This window comes from Osmerus eperlanus, chromosome 8, assembly GCF_963692335.1.
Source record: "Osmerus eperlanus chromosome 8, fOsmEpe2.1, whole genome shotgun sequence".
Lineage (NCBI taxonomy): Eukaryota > Metazoa > Chordata > Actinopteri > Osmeriformes > Osmeridae > Osmerus > Osmerus eperlanus.
Window position 1 is genome coordinate 4254463 of NC_085025.1, and position 12500 is coordinate 4266962.

The 12500-nt window shown below is 45.4% G+C and overlaps 1 protein-coding gene and 2 long non-coding RNA genes across 3 annotated transcripts in view; 1 reads left to right on the plus strand and 2 right to left on the minus strand.

The window, feature by feature from the left end:
• The window catches only part of LOC134025319 (solute carrier family 25 member 47-A-like), a 312104-nt gene that overhangs the window by 158125 nt on the left and 141479 nt on the right, over positions 1-12500 (minus strand). The gene's annotated exons all lie outside the window — the stretch shown is intronic.
• LOC134024899 (uncharacterized) lies at positions 41-4790 on the minus strand. Its single transcript, XR_009930941.1, has 3 exons — positions 4666-4790; positions 4311-4424; positions 41-123 (listed from the first exon to the last, which is right to left on the minus strand). It is a non-coding gene; the product is annotated as an uncharacterized LOC134024899 (long non-coding RNA).
• Positions 4050-11046, plus strand: LOC134024898 (uncharacterized). The gene is made up of 5 exons (XR_009930940.1): positions 4050-4458; positions 4739-4870; positions 10312-10372; positions 10527-10597; positions 10810-11046. It is a non-coding gene; the product is annotated as an uncharacterized LOC134024898 (long non-coding RNA).

Consider the following 12500-nt stretch of genomic DNA (forward strand, 5'->3'; position numbering starts at 1 on the left):
GGGTTGAGTGTGTGTGTGTGTGTGTGTGCGCGTACTCACATCCTCCCGCAGGCGTGTACTCTCTCCTCGCCCGTCTTCCTGCAGTGTGCCAGATGCTGATACACCTCAACCCCACCTTCCTATCTGTTAGGTGAGACAGGGACACACACACACTCACACACACGCTTTCTCTCCATCTGCTTTAGACCAGAGAGACTTGGGTCTCCAAGGTCTCCTGCAGGAATGTGAAGAACCCTAACACTTCCCGGCTGAGAGAAACCTCTCAGTTCCTAGAATCGATACAAAACGTAATTGTAATCCAAAAAAAGGCTAGCAACAAAACTTTTTTCATGACACTTCCAGTTCAAGGACAGTGTCACAGTTTCTATGTGTGAGAACAATTTCTCCCTCTATTGTAACTGGGTGAATGTTGCGAGGACAACAGTGAAGGGTTTAGGGCAGATAGGCACAGCACCTGGTTTGTGTAATAGCCAAACGTTTGAAGGAGGAGAAGTGCAGAGGGCGACAGGGGAGGGAAGGAGAAAAGGAGGTGAGGATGAAATGTTCTCCCATTCCTAATACTCAGAGTATTGGATCCACAGAAGTGCTGATCCGGGCTCTGCTAATTTATAGCTGGACTCTAGCTGTGTTGGGACCCAGCACTGTTCACTCACTCAAACTCTCTTGACCCTGGCTAGCTACTGTTCCAACCTTAGCGATTAACTAACCACCCAGCAACAGCTACACCCACCCAGTTCTCCCATTAGTACAACGAGAGCTATTTATTAATTCATTTATCTGGGCGCTGGAAGGAGCAAGGCCACAGAGATACAGAAGAGGGAGCTTTTTAATCAAGCCCCAGCGCCAAGCTGGCTGACTGATGTTCAGCCACGCATGTTTGTTTATCCAGGGCACAGCTGCCAGAGGGCAGGGTGACAAGGGAATTTCGCTCCCTCTCTCATTTTCCTTCTCTCTCGTTTTTTCTCTCTCTCTCCAGTCCATCTCTGAGTCTCTCTTTTTCACTCTTACTCTCTGAGTCTCCTTCTCTCACACACACTTACATATTTTTCTCTTTCTCTCTCTTTTTCTCTTTCTCTATGACTCCTCCTCTCCACACACAAACCTACACCTATCTCTCTTTCTCTTTCTCACCTCACACCAATACACGCTGACACTCAAACACACACAAATGCATTCTCTCTCACAATCGCTCTCTCTCTTTCTCTCTCTCTCCCTCTCTCTCCCTCTCTCTCACTGTCTCAGCACACAGAAGAGCTCAGTAAGGGGCAAGGAGGATCTTGAACTTTTTCTAACAAGATCTAAAGCGCTGGGTGTAATTAGAAGCTGTCGGGAATGAGGACAATTAAGTGCGGTTTTGGCGTCCCCCAGGGTTTTCTCAATTGGCTGAATTAGAAAACGGGTGCAAAAAAGATTGATGAGTTCAATGTTTTCCAAATGAGGAGCCTTATACACATAATTACACCACGGAAATGAATGGATCATCATGATACAAACTCAGGCGAGACTGTGCTAATTGCTCATCAAATAGGAAGGATGCCATGTCAGCGTCACAACCGCAGTACTCTGTACTCTGTAACCAAGAGAGAGAAAGAAAAAAAAACTGCTCAGATTAATGTGATCCATCTTCCTTTTGTCCGCGCTCATTATTCTGTATTCCCATTCTAACCCCTCACAATTTGGCACATGCTCAGAGGCAGTCGAATGCACAAGGACATTATAGTTCTTCATAAAGCCCCCTAACACCATTGACATTAAACACTGCTTTAATGTAATGTTGCTCCACCACCAGTATCCCAGAGCCTTTTCATTCCTAACTGTCTCAACGTGGCACTGAGGGGCCTGAGCGAGTGATGGATGAATCCTCCTCTCTCTCTCTCTCTCTCTCTCTCTCTCTCTCTCTCTCTCTCTCTCTCTCTCTCTCTCTCTCTCTCTCTCTCTCTCTCTCTCTCTCTCTCTCTCTCTCTCTCTCTCTCTCTCTCTCTCTCTCTCTCTCTCTCTCTCTCTCTCTCTCTCTCTCTCTCTCCACTCTGCTCCGCTCACTGTGGATCATACGTCCCCGGCTCCATCTAGATATCCTTTTTTTACGCGTGTGGTCGTTCTTTTCAGAACATTCCATGAATGTGATGGAATGTCAAAGGAGAATGGATATTTTTGCCATTATTTTGATGAATCTGTCCTCGGACGCGGTCTTTCTTCCAGGCCTAGCCCCCCCCGGAGCGTCATAATGATGCGCTCAGATGGAGCAGAGACACGCTCAAGCTCCAGAGTGTGACCAGACAGCAGAATATGGGCCAACACTGCTAAGCAGTAATAACTTGGATCATTTAAATACATCTTCGAGAAAGGGTACAAGAAAATGACTCAACAACAGACACTGTAATGCACCGAGGTCAGTGACAGTTACTGTGTGTCTACAGTACATAGCAATACCAGTGTACAAACAGTAGACACTGTGATGTAATTACATGGTATTTGGCATTAGGCTCATACAGAAATGTATGCATTCTGAGAGAGGCTCAACACGGTGAAGCTAGCGTAGGTTAAGGGCAGGAAAAGGTTTTGTTACTAAAACAAGATTCATTTCCCTCGACAGGTGATTTTGAATCACAAACCATTTCAAAACAATTCTTTGTTTCCACAACTAGCCAACAATAAGTACGAATCTAATCTTAAATAACCATTGCCCATTTTCTGATCTGATACAAAATTGTATTGGATATTTCCTGTGACCCACACACACACACCCCACACATCCGCCCCCACCCAATGAGTGTGTTTCCAGGAAAGGCTGTGTCCTGAGATCTGTTTGGATTTCCTCAGGGATGTAGATCCTAACTCCATTTACACAGGCTACAGAGAGCAGCTTGGCGCTGGAGACCACTGAGTCCAGGGTACAGGGAGAGAGAGGGAGAGAGCTTTGGGCCTCATATGGAAAGATTCACCCAGATTCCCTACATATTTAATTTGTTTAGCCACAGTTCAGAGGACAGGGCAGGACACTGAAGCACGTGTACAAAGTGTGGCTAAGAGATTCAGTGATTACTGAGGAAAATGTAGATGCTAACCGCCGGGGTAAATCTACCGGCTTCTCTGTATAAAATTGTGTTGAGTTTGTTGTGTTGTGTGGTAAGGTGCTAGATGCACTAGATGCAGTGACGAAAACAATGTCTCCTGTTGTTCTAGCAGAAATAATTACAAGAAAAGGGAACTACTTTCAAAAGAGCTTGAAGAAGCCATGCTTACAGTGAGAGTCGTACCATGTTGTGATGCTTCCAACACAAAGGCCCTCGTTTCAAAGACGGACTTGAAAGCCTTGCAAAGAAAGAGCTGTCTCCAGTATTTTCAAACAGGGAAATGATCGCCTTATATGTGATTTTGAACAGATCAATAGAAAAGCATAAAGGCATAGATCTATTGAAATGTACGTTTACAAGAAGAGTACACAAAATACACTTCTTATAAAGCCCTTCTCTATACAGTAGCATGTTGTAGCATTGTAGTACAATATTCTGACCCTGCTGTGTTTCAGTGTGTTAGCAGGTGAAGAACTTTTTGGATCTGGAGGAATAGGTGGTGTGGAGTGTTGTGGAGTGGAAAGGTGGGGGGGGGGAGAGGGGGGAGAAACAATGGGAAGGGGAGGACTGGAATGGAGAAAAAAAGGGAAGAGTAGGGAAGAGAGGTATTAGAAGGGAAGGGTTAGACTGAAATTACTCTTCCAGAGCTATCTGTCCCTCAGACAAACTCTTGATGGTAAAATGTTGTCATTTAGACAACATTAGAGGCCCAAATGAAAGACCCCTCTTTTTAACAAAGAAGTGTGTGACTAATAGTTTGGACAGCAACAAGTTATGTGAGAGTACAGTATGATAACGTGTGTTCAATTCTGGTGTCTGGAGCACCAACTCATAATTATGCCTGGGTACAAGAAGTTCATGAATAAACATGAGCTTTGTTTAATTACTGCTCCAGTTGAAGGAATTTCTGAGAATTTCCGTTGAGTGGGGGACTTAATCTCCATGAAAAAGGATAATCTGCCTGCACCTGTGTGATGACACATATTTCAAGTCCTCACGATAAATGTGTCCACACTTAATATCCTCAGCACTCTTAAAAGGAAGCAACAGCGGCCATACGCTTGGACAGAGAGGGGGAGAGAGAGAAAGAGAAGATAGGGGGGGAAGGAGGGAGGGAGAGAAAGAAAGAAAGCGAGAGAGTGAGGTGAAAAAAGAGGGCGGAAAGATGGAGAAACTGTCAGGCGTTTCCTTCCCCCTCTCTTCGGTGGAGGAAACAAGCACGTCAAGGAGACTAACCTGTCGGTCGCTGCTAGCTGCTCTTAACTCGACGCCCAAACGCCTGTGTCTGCCTCGAAGCTTATCAGCGCCTCCCAGACAGTGATTTGAGTGCGTGGAGAGTGCAGAGGAGCGCTGAAAAGAGAAGGAAGAGCAGGGAGGTGAGGAGGTGAGTTTACCCAGATGAAACAGACTCGACACTCGGGGTCAAACCAAGAGGTGATTTTATTTTTATTTATTTAGCATTGCTGAGGTGTAGCGATGCTAGCTGCAGCTCCAACTCTGTAGGCTACTGTCCTTTTATTTTCTTCGAGGTGGCAAATGACATAACCACCTCAGAAACATCATCGTCAAAACATCATCACCGAAAACATACAATTATACTTTCAGTAGAGGTCCTTCTTTGATATAAACCTGACATTTCCTTCCTCCTTCTCTGGGTGTGTGAGCTGCTATCTTTGGTGGGTTAGTTGGGAGGCGATAAAGGCACCGCTTTAATTTCCCCTTCCTCTCAACCGACAATCCTCATCCATCTGCTGCTTTCCTGTTGCAACCTACTGGGGTTTAAATCTACTTGACTTGTGAGTACATCAGCACAAACCTAGAAGTTGAAATACTTATGTGTCCTGGATAAAGAGAATCTGCTGAATCCACAACTATCATTTAAAAGGGACCTGGAAAAACGATGTTTGTTGAGTAAGCTTGACTGAACATTTATCTACTATATTAGAAAAGTGTAGATATGAGTGCTGCAAAGGTCATGGTATAGGCATAAGTGAGTGTGTCTATTTACAGTTCCTTGGATGACTTTTCTTTCCACAGGAGCATCAAGGTAATTGTAAAACATGTTACGTAATGCAGAGAACAGATGACTAGCACACGCATGTAGGTGTGTGAGTGAGTGCATTTATGTGTGTACGTGTTTGTGCGTCTCTGTATGTGTGTGTGCGTCTGTACATGTGTGTGTGTGTGTGTGTTTGACCCTCCTCAAGTACCTCTACAGGTCTGCAGTCAGTGTTCCATGGTTCCATGGTAGGGAGTCAGGTGGCTGAGCGGTGAGGGAATCGGGCTAGTAATCCGAAGGTTGCCAGTTCGATTCCCGGTCATGCCAACTGACGTTGTGTCCTTGGGAAAGGCACTTCACCCTACTTGCCTCGGGGGAATGTCCCTGTACTTACTGTAAGTCGCTCTGGATAAGAGCGTCTGCTAAATGACTAAATGTAAATGGTTCCTGCAAGCCTGCAAGCCAACATGCAAGGCCCCATCACATGTTCTCAAGGGGCTGCAGGTCTGGAGATGACCTTCCTCTGAAAGTTTGTTTTAATCTTTCATCCCCTCTCCTAGCCATGTCGTTTATTAATCATTCTCAGAAAAACCTCAGTAGGGGCTCACAGGGCGTGGGTTGACAAAACTGCTTCAATGGAGGTTCCGGTGTAAGGCAAACAGCAGGCCTTGTCAATAGAGAAAGGTTAGAGTGAGAGAAACAGGGCAGAATATCAGGGCAGAGTGCTCCCGGTCGCATACAGTCTCCCGTAGAGACTCCCATCATCAGAGAAGGCTTCCATATTTCCACATCAGCTGCCATCAAAGACTTACTCTTGTTCTTGCTCCGTGTCTGCGTTTGAGGGGTGAGAGGGAGTGAGAAGATCAATGAAAAAAGGCAGCTGGAAATGTTCGACTGTGCTGACTTCCTGTTAAAAGTCAAATGAAATCAAGTCAAATCTGTATAGCTCTCTTTTCAAGTAGTATCACAAAGGGCTTAAAAAATGCCCATAGGTGTCAATACCCAAGATCTAACTTCAAAAATAAAAAATCTTCCTAAAACTAACTCTTCCAGGAAGAGAAACAATCCTTTACTATCATGTGAACATACTGTGAGTAGGACTAGTGTTTAGGAGGAGGAAGAGGATGAGGAGGAGGGGGAGGAGGAGGAGGAGGAGGGGGAAGAGGAGGAGGGGGAAGAGGAGGAGGGGGAGGAGGAGGGGGAAGAGGAGGAGGGGGAGGAGGATGAGGAGGAGGAAGTGAGCCCTTAATCTAATCAGAATCAGAATGGGATTTATTCGCCATGAAAGTTTGCACAGACAAGGAATTTGCTTTGGCAGGAAGGTGCATACAATAAACATATAGGGACCTAAAATTTAAATATGTGGACTATCTATACTAAGGGTACATAAACTAGCAGTACTAAGTGGAATTAGAATTAAATAAAATATACAGTAAAATAGAATATAAGTTGCCGTAATTTACAATATAAAAATACAAAAATACAAGTATTACAAAAAATACAAATGTACAAGATACAATTTTGTAATGCAGTGCAAAAAGCAGTGTGTTTTAAGCAGGAAGTCATTAGAGTCAGTGTGGTCCCTTGGCTTTGTTGAAGAGGCCAACAGCGGAAGGGAAGAAACTGTTTTTGTGGCGTGAGGTATTGGTCCTGATGGACCGCAGCCTTCTGCCGGAGGGGATTGACTGAAACAGTGAGTGTCCAGGGTGGGAGGAGTCGGCCACAATCTTCCTCGCTCGCCTCAAGGTCCTCGAGGTGTGCAGGTCCTCGAGGGTAGGCAGATTGCAGCCAATCACCTTCTCAGCAGTGCGGATGATACGCTGCAGCCTGCTCTTGTCCTTGGCAGTGGCAGCAGCGTACCAGACGGTGATGGAGGAGGTGAGGATGGACTCAATGATGGCTGAGTAGAACTGCACCATCATTGTCTTTGGCAGGTTGAACTTCTTCAGCTGCCGAAGGAAGTACATCCTCTGTTGTCAGTTGGAGTCAGTTGGCTGAGCGGTTGGGGAATCGGGCTAGTAATCAGAAGGTCGCTGGTTCGATTCCCGGCTGTGCCAAATGACGTTGTGTCCTTGGGCAAGGCACTTCACCCTACTTGCCTCGGGGGAATGTCCCTGTACTTACTGTAAGTCGCTCTGGATAAGAGCGTCTGCTAAATGACTAAATGTAAATGTTGTGCTTTCTTGATGAGGGAGCTGATGTTCAGTTGGAAGCGGAAGGACTCCACAGTGTTGACTGGGGAGTCACACAGGGTGATGGGGGTGAGTGGGGCTGTGTTCTTCCTGAAGTCCACAACCATCTCCACTGTCTTAAGAGCATTGAGCTCTAAGTTGTTCTGGCTGCACCAGGTCACCAGGTTGGCCGCTTCCCACCTATAATCAGACTCGTCTCCACCAGAGATGAGCCCAATAAGGGTGGTGTCGTCCGCAAACTTCAGGAGTTTGACGGACGGATGACTGGAGGTGCAGCTGTTGGTGTACAGGGAGAAGAGCAGAGGAGAAAGGACGCAGCCCTGAGGTGATCCGGTGCTGATGGACCGGGAGTCAGAGACTTGTGTTCCCAGATTAACGCACTGCTTCCTGTCAGACAGGAAGTCTGTGATCCACCTGCAGGTGGAGTCGGGGACGTTCAGCTGGGCTTGTCCTGAACCAGGGCGGGGATGATGGTGTTGAAGGCAGAGCTGAAGTCCACAAACAGGATCCTGGCATAGGTTGCTGGGGAGTCCAGGTGCTGTATGGTGAAGTGGAGGGCCATGTTAACTGCATCGTCCACAGACCTGTTGGCTCTGTAGGCAAACTGCAGGGGGTCCAGTAGAGGGTCTGTGATGGATTTAAGGTGTGCCAGCACCAGGCGCTCGAAGGACTTCATTACCACAGAGGTCAGGGCGACAAATCAAACTTAATTCATGAAGCCCCTTTTTACACGTAATGTCATAAGGGCACAAACGAGCATTCATAAGGCCACAAGTCAGGGACTATTTTAATAATACTTTATAAATAGACCACCCTGTTAAGTGTCGGTGAGTGTGATTGGATGGACAGTGGACAGATGGTTGAATTTCAGCGAACTGTCAGGTGATGAGTTCAAAATCAATATGCGTCATTAAAATCTACAGCTTGAAACTAGCTTCTCTGATTTATTTTCAATGTGGATGCACCTTATTGTAAAAATAGTATGATTTACCACAGTGAAAAGCAAAGAAAGTCACCAGAATAAAAGTATATGCTGATGCATAATAGGCATCAAACCATGGCACATTCATGTTCATGGAACATTCTGCCATCAGTTGAATGAATTCACAGTTTGGGGTGTATTGGGTTTCTAAAACGTTTTTCCAAGCCAGACAAAACATGTTGATACATTTTTATTCGGTCCACTTAAGCACCCACTGGATAACATTATTTTTGTTGATCTTCCATCTTCAATATCGCCAAGAATCTAGAAACCGCACAGTGCTTTAACTCTTTTCATTTATTCTAACCCAATCACATCAATGGAAGACACAAAAAAAACATAATGGCCCATACCAAATGTGCGACAGCTTGTCATAAATCCACAACGCCATAAACTGCCGACATCGTCCTCATCCTGCCTCAAACTCAACCTAACTCAGCTGGCTCCGAAGCATTATATTTATAGTTTTAGTGCCATTCTTATGTGCCACAGTGGGGCCTAGTCACGCCCAGCGATCTGCCAGTCTGTTGGTCGGGCTGCGTTAGCCAGCTCTGCCCTTCCAGGAATACCAAGTACGTGTGCCACCGCTCGGGCGCAGACAGACAGATGCCTCTGTGTTGTACTCAGAGGATGGGTCCCAGAGACAGACCCCCCCCACCACATTAGCAACAAACAATGCATCATCGTCTGCCTGTGTTGGCCATCAGAGAAAACATGCCCCTGTTCCCTTCCTTTCATATGCTACACACACATACACGCACACATGTTTCCGTACGCATACCGATACACATACGTATACGCACGCACACACACACACACACACCATCCACCCATACACCAGTCATTATCACCTCCTCGGAGTGTGGTTGAGCAAAGAGTACCCCCGCAGTGTGCCTCAACATATGAGGGCTGGCCATGGTCAAACACAGGCTCACACTGAGGCGTCCGAAGCCATGGCAACTGGCAAAGATTGAAGACTCAAATGAGTTTTCATTGTCAGTATGTCAGAGTGTATCACATAACAAACAATAGCCTTTTTTACACAGCCTGTTCAAGGCAGGAAAGCCGCGCCTTCATGTCACCTCGTAGTTCTGCTTGAAAAGTACGGACGTGGAAAGGGGGGGGGGGAGTCGTTGTCGTGCCAGCGTTATGTAACCAGTAATGGAGGTGGTCAAAGATCCAAATCGACGTCTGGGTTAAAGGAAGAGGTGGGATGGCAACACAACACACACTAGACACACCAACTCTGACGCCTCAGATTCTGGAACGCCGGCATGCTGTCTAAAATCACACACAGGGTAGCATTGTGCGTCGGTTCAGTGTAAAACAAGCAAAGCCAGCATAATGCCAAGTCTTCGGTACGGCAACATTTTGGGATCTCAGTAGGAAAGGGACTGATATAAGACACATCCACAATATTGTCTCCAAACAAGACAGTCTCCAACTGTGAGGTCTATTTTCCATGTCCTCTGTTCCTCCGCACTTAGCTATTGTTCTTGATTGCCCATGTATAGTTGTAGTCTGTGTGTAGCTGAAATTGCTTTCCAAGCTCAGTCCTACTGAGAGCTTACATAGATGTCATATGGTTTCACGTAACGCATGAGTAAACAAATAATCTTGACCGTGCATTCAAAGGATACATTCGACACGATCGAAACGTTAGTTTTTTTATTTGGTTTAGGAAGCATGAAGGTCGTAAGACTAGAATGATTTCTTGTGGGTGGTCTCACATAGTTTTGTTTGTGTGTGTGTGTGAGAGTGTTTGTGCTTGTGTGTGCTTGTGTGTTTGCTTGTGTGCGCTTGTGTGTGTACATCTCTCTTTGTGTGGCTGTGTTTGCTTTTGTTTGTGCTTTTGAGAGAACACTTTTATTCTTACATATTCTTAAGAAAATATTTCTTCAAGGTGAGACTGAGAGGGAAATGATGTTGGACTGTGTGACTGTGTGTGTGTGCATTTGTGAGGAGAGAGAGAGACAGAGAAAGAGAGATAGAGAGAAAGTATCTGTGAGTGTGCTCAGCTGTTAAGCTGCACCCAGGTAGCCATTTGTCCATCTTGTGTTCCAGAGAGACAAGCTCAACACTGAATAGCTCCCGGTAGCAGATGGCTGAGTTATGCTCTGCAGAGGTGAGAAAGATCCCATTAGCCTCCCGAAATTAATGTCTTTTTCTCTTTAGCGCTGAGCCTTGAATAAACCTGACCAGACTGGGGCTCTGCTCACCATGACCACCTCTCTATAATCAGCTGTCTCTCTGCATGTCATCCCTCTCATCCATTCCAGAAAACTCCAAGACTCTGGAGTCTCCATAATGATCCTTCATAACTTTTCATGGTCACGACGCGTCACCGTTGGTAACGTACCATGACTGTTTTCAAGCACCCGGGCCACTTTGAGCCCTCTCACTCAAGGCTTGTTGTGAATCTATTTCGATAAAAGTCCACGAGCGCCCACTTGAGCCCATGTGATGGCCCACCCCACACTCTCACCCCACTGCTCCTCTGAAACCCCTCCGTGACCTCACCCCAACTCTCTCTGGAACATTTGTTCTTCTGTTTCAGTGTAGACGTCTGGCAGACTGTTTCCAGTTAAATGCCATACTAAACCCCTTACCGAACCAGAGAAACTTCCATTCTTTGTGCTCTGTAACACCCAATAATACACATTAAGCCTTTCATTACATTTCAATAAACTGTGTGCCATGCTGAGTGCACTATGACCCCAGAATGTCATGATTACATGTGCACTTCTCCTTGGTTTTGTCACTACTTCTTAGGAAACAGAAACTCAGGAACCTAAACCTTCTAACCAGTCGTAAAGAGACTACTGTGAACCCAAATGAACAAGCGATCACGATTCACATTTCCCTTTTTGAAAAGGACTTTTGGCGCCAAGTGTGATTGTCCGCACACATACTTAAATAACATTTCTATTTGTGGGTATTTCCATTAGAGAGAGGCGTAAAGGGATGAGGTACTTTGGTGAATTTTAATACCTTCCCCATTCACTGGATAAGTTGAGAGTTAAATTAATGCTGCTGCTTTCCAAGCAAAAGACACAGCATTACAAAGTGTGAGCATGACAAGCATGGGAGGATTAGCCGGCGTTACACTGCAAGCGGACAAAACGAGGAGGCTGTTTCAGATGGAATTAAGCCACAATAGATGTGATGAGGCTCGGCAGTGCCGGGGGTGTGCATGAGAAAGGCTGCTCGGCTCTCTGACCAAATGGAAATAACTGCTGAACCATCGGCAACTTCAGCATGTTGTCATAAACACAGCGTGACATTCATCATAACTATGTGTACTGGTGAAGACAAATTGTATGTTATTTTATACCCATAGGAGCACAGATATGGTGGGCATGTCATCAAATTATGTCAGTGTCGTTATATTTAGGTATGTATTATATGGCATGACTCACATCTATTTTTACAGATTTTACTCGAGGTAGACATAGCCTTTTAAACATATATTTTAACGTGCTTAAAAGAAGATGTTTAATCTATTCATAAGTACATTGACTCTTCATATGCTGCACATCACTGTAATTATTTGGCCATACTCACAATAGTGAGTACAATAGTACTACAAGTACTATTGAAGTCCAAGTACTTTTCAAGTACTAGTACAATTGAAAAATGCTGCCTGACCAGGTGGCCTTTCTATTGGCTGGAGCCCAGGTGGACTGGAGTGGCCAGGTGAGTGAGAGAGGTACAAAGCTGGTCTGGCAGAAGCCGCTGTGAAGAGCCTCCCCAATCATGTCCCAGAGAGTGAACCTCATCGACTCCTTGTTCCTTCATGCATACACACGCGCGTGTGTGTTTGTGTGTGTGTGCGTGTGTGTTTGTGTGATGGAACCGAGCAAGAGACAGAGAACGCTCGCTTGTTTGTAATATTCTGTTGAGCTGAAAGCAGAATGTGGTTACCATACAGTATTCATACTTGGCCTAGTTACTGTCACATTTCATTGAGGGACTTTCTATTACAACGATCCAAATAAATCTAATCAAATTTCTGTTGGTTTGCATTAAAATGTCCCAAAGTACATGCACATTATGGAGGGAACTTTCCAAGTTCTGTCCACAAAACAAGAAAATCTCATTGGTTGAACGTCATGCAAAAAATGTGTAAGAATAAAGTGTTACCACGACGATGCCGGAAACTATGCAAGATGTTTTTGCGTTCACCGGTCTCTGAGTTTTCTGACTCTTACTCAATCTCAGTATTGGGCAAGTGAAACCAAAGTGGGTCCATT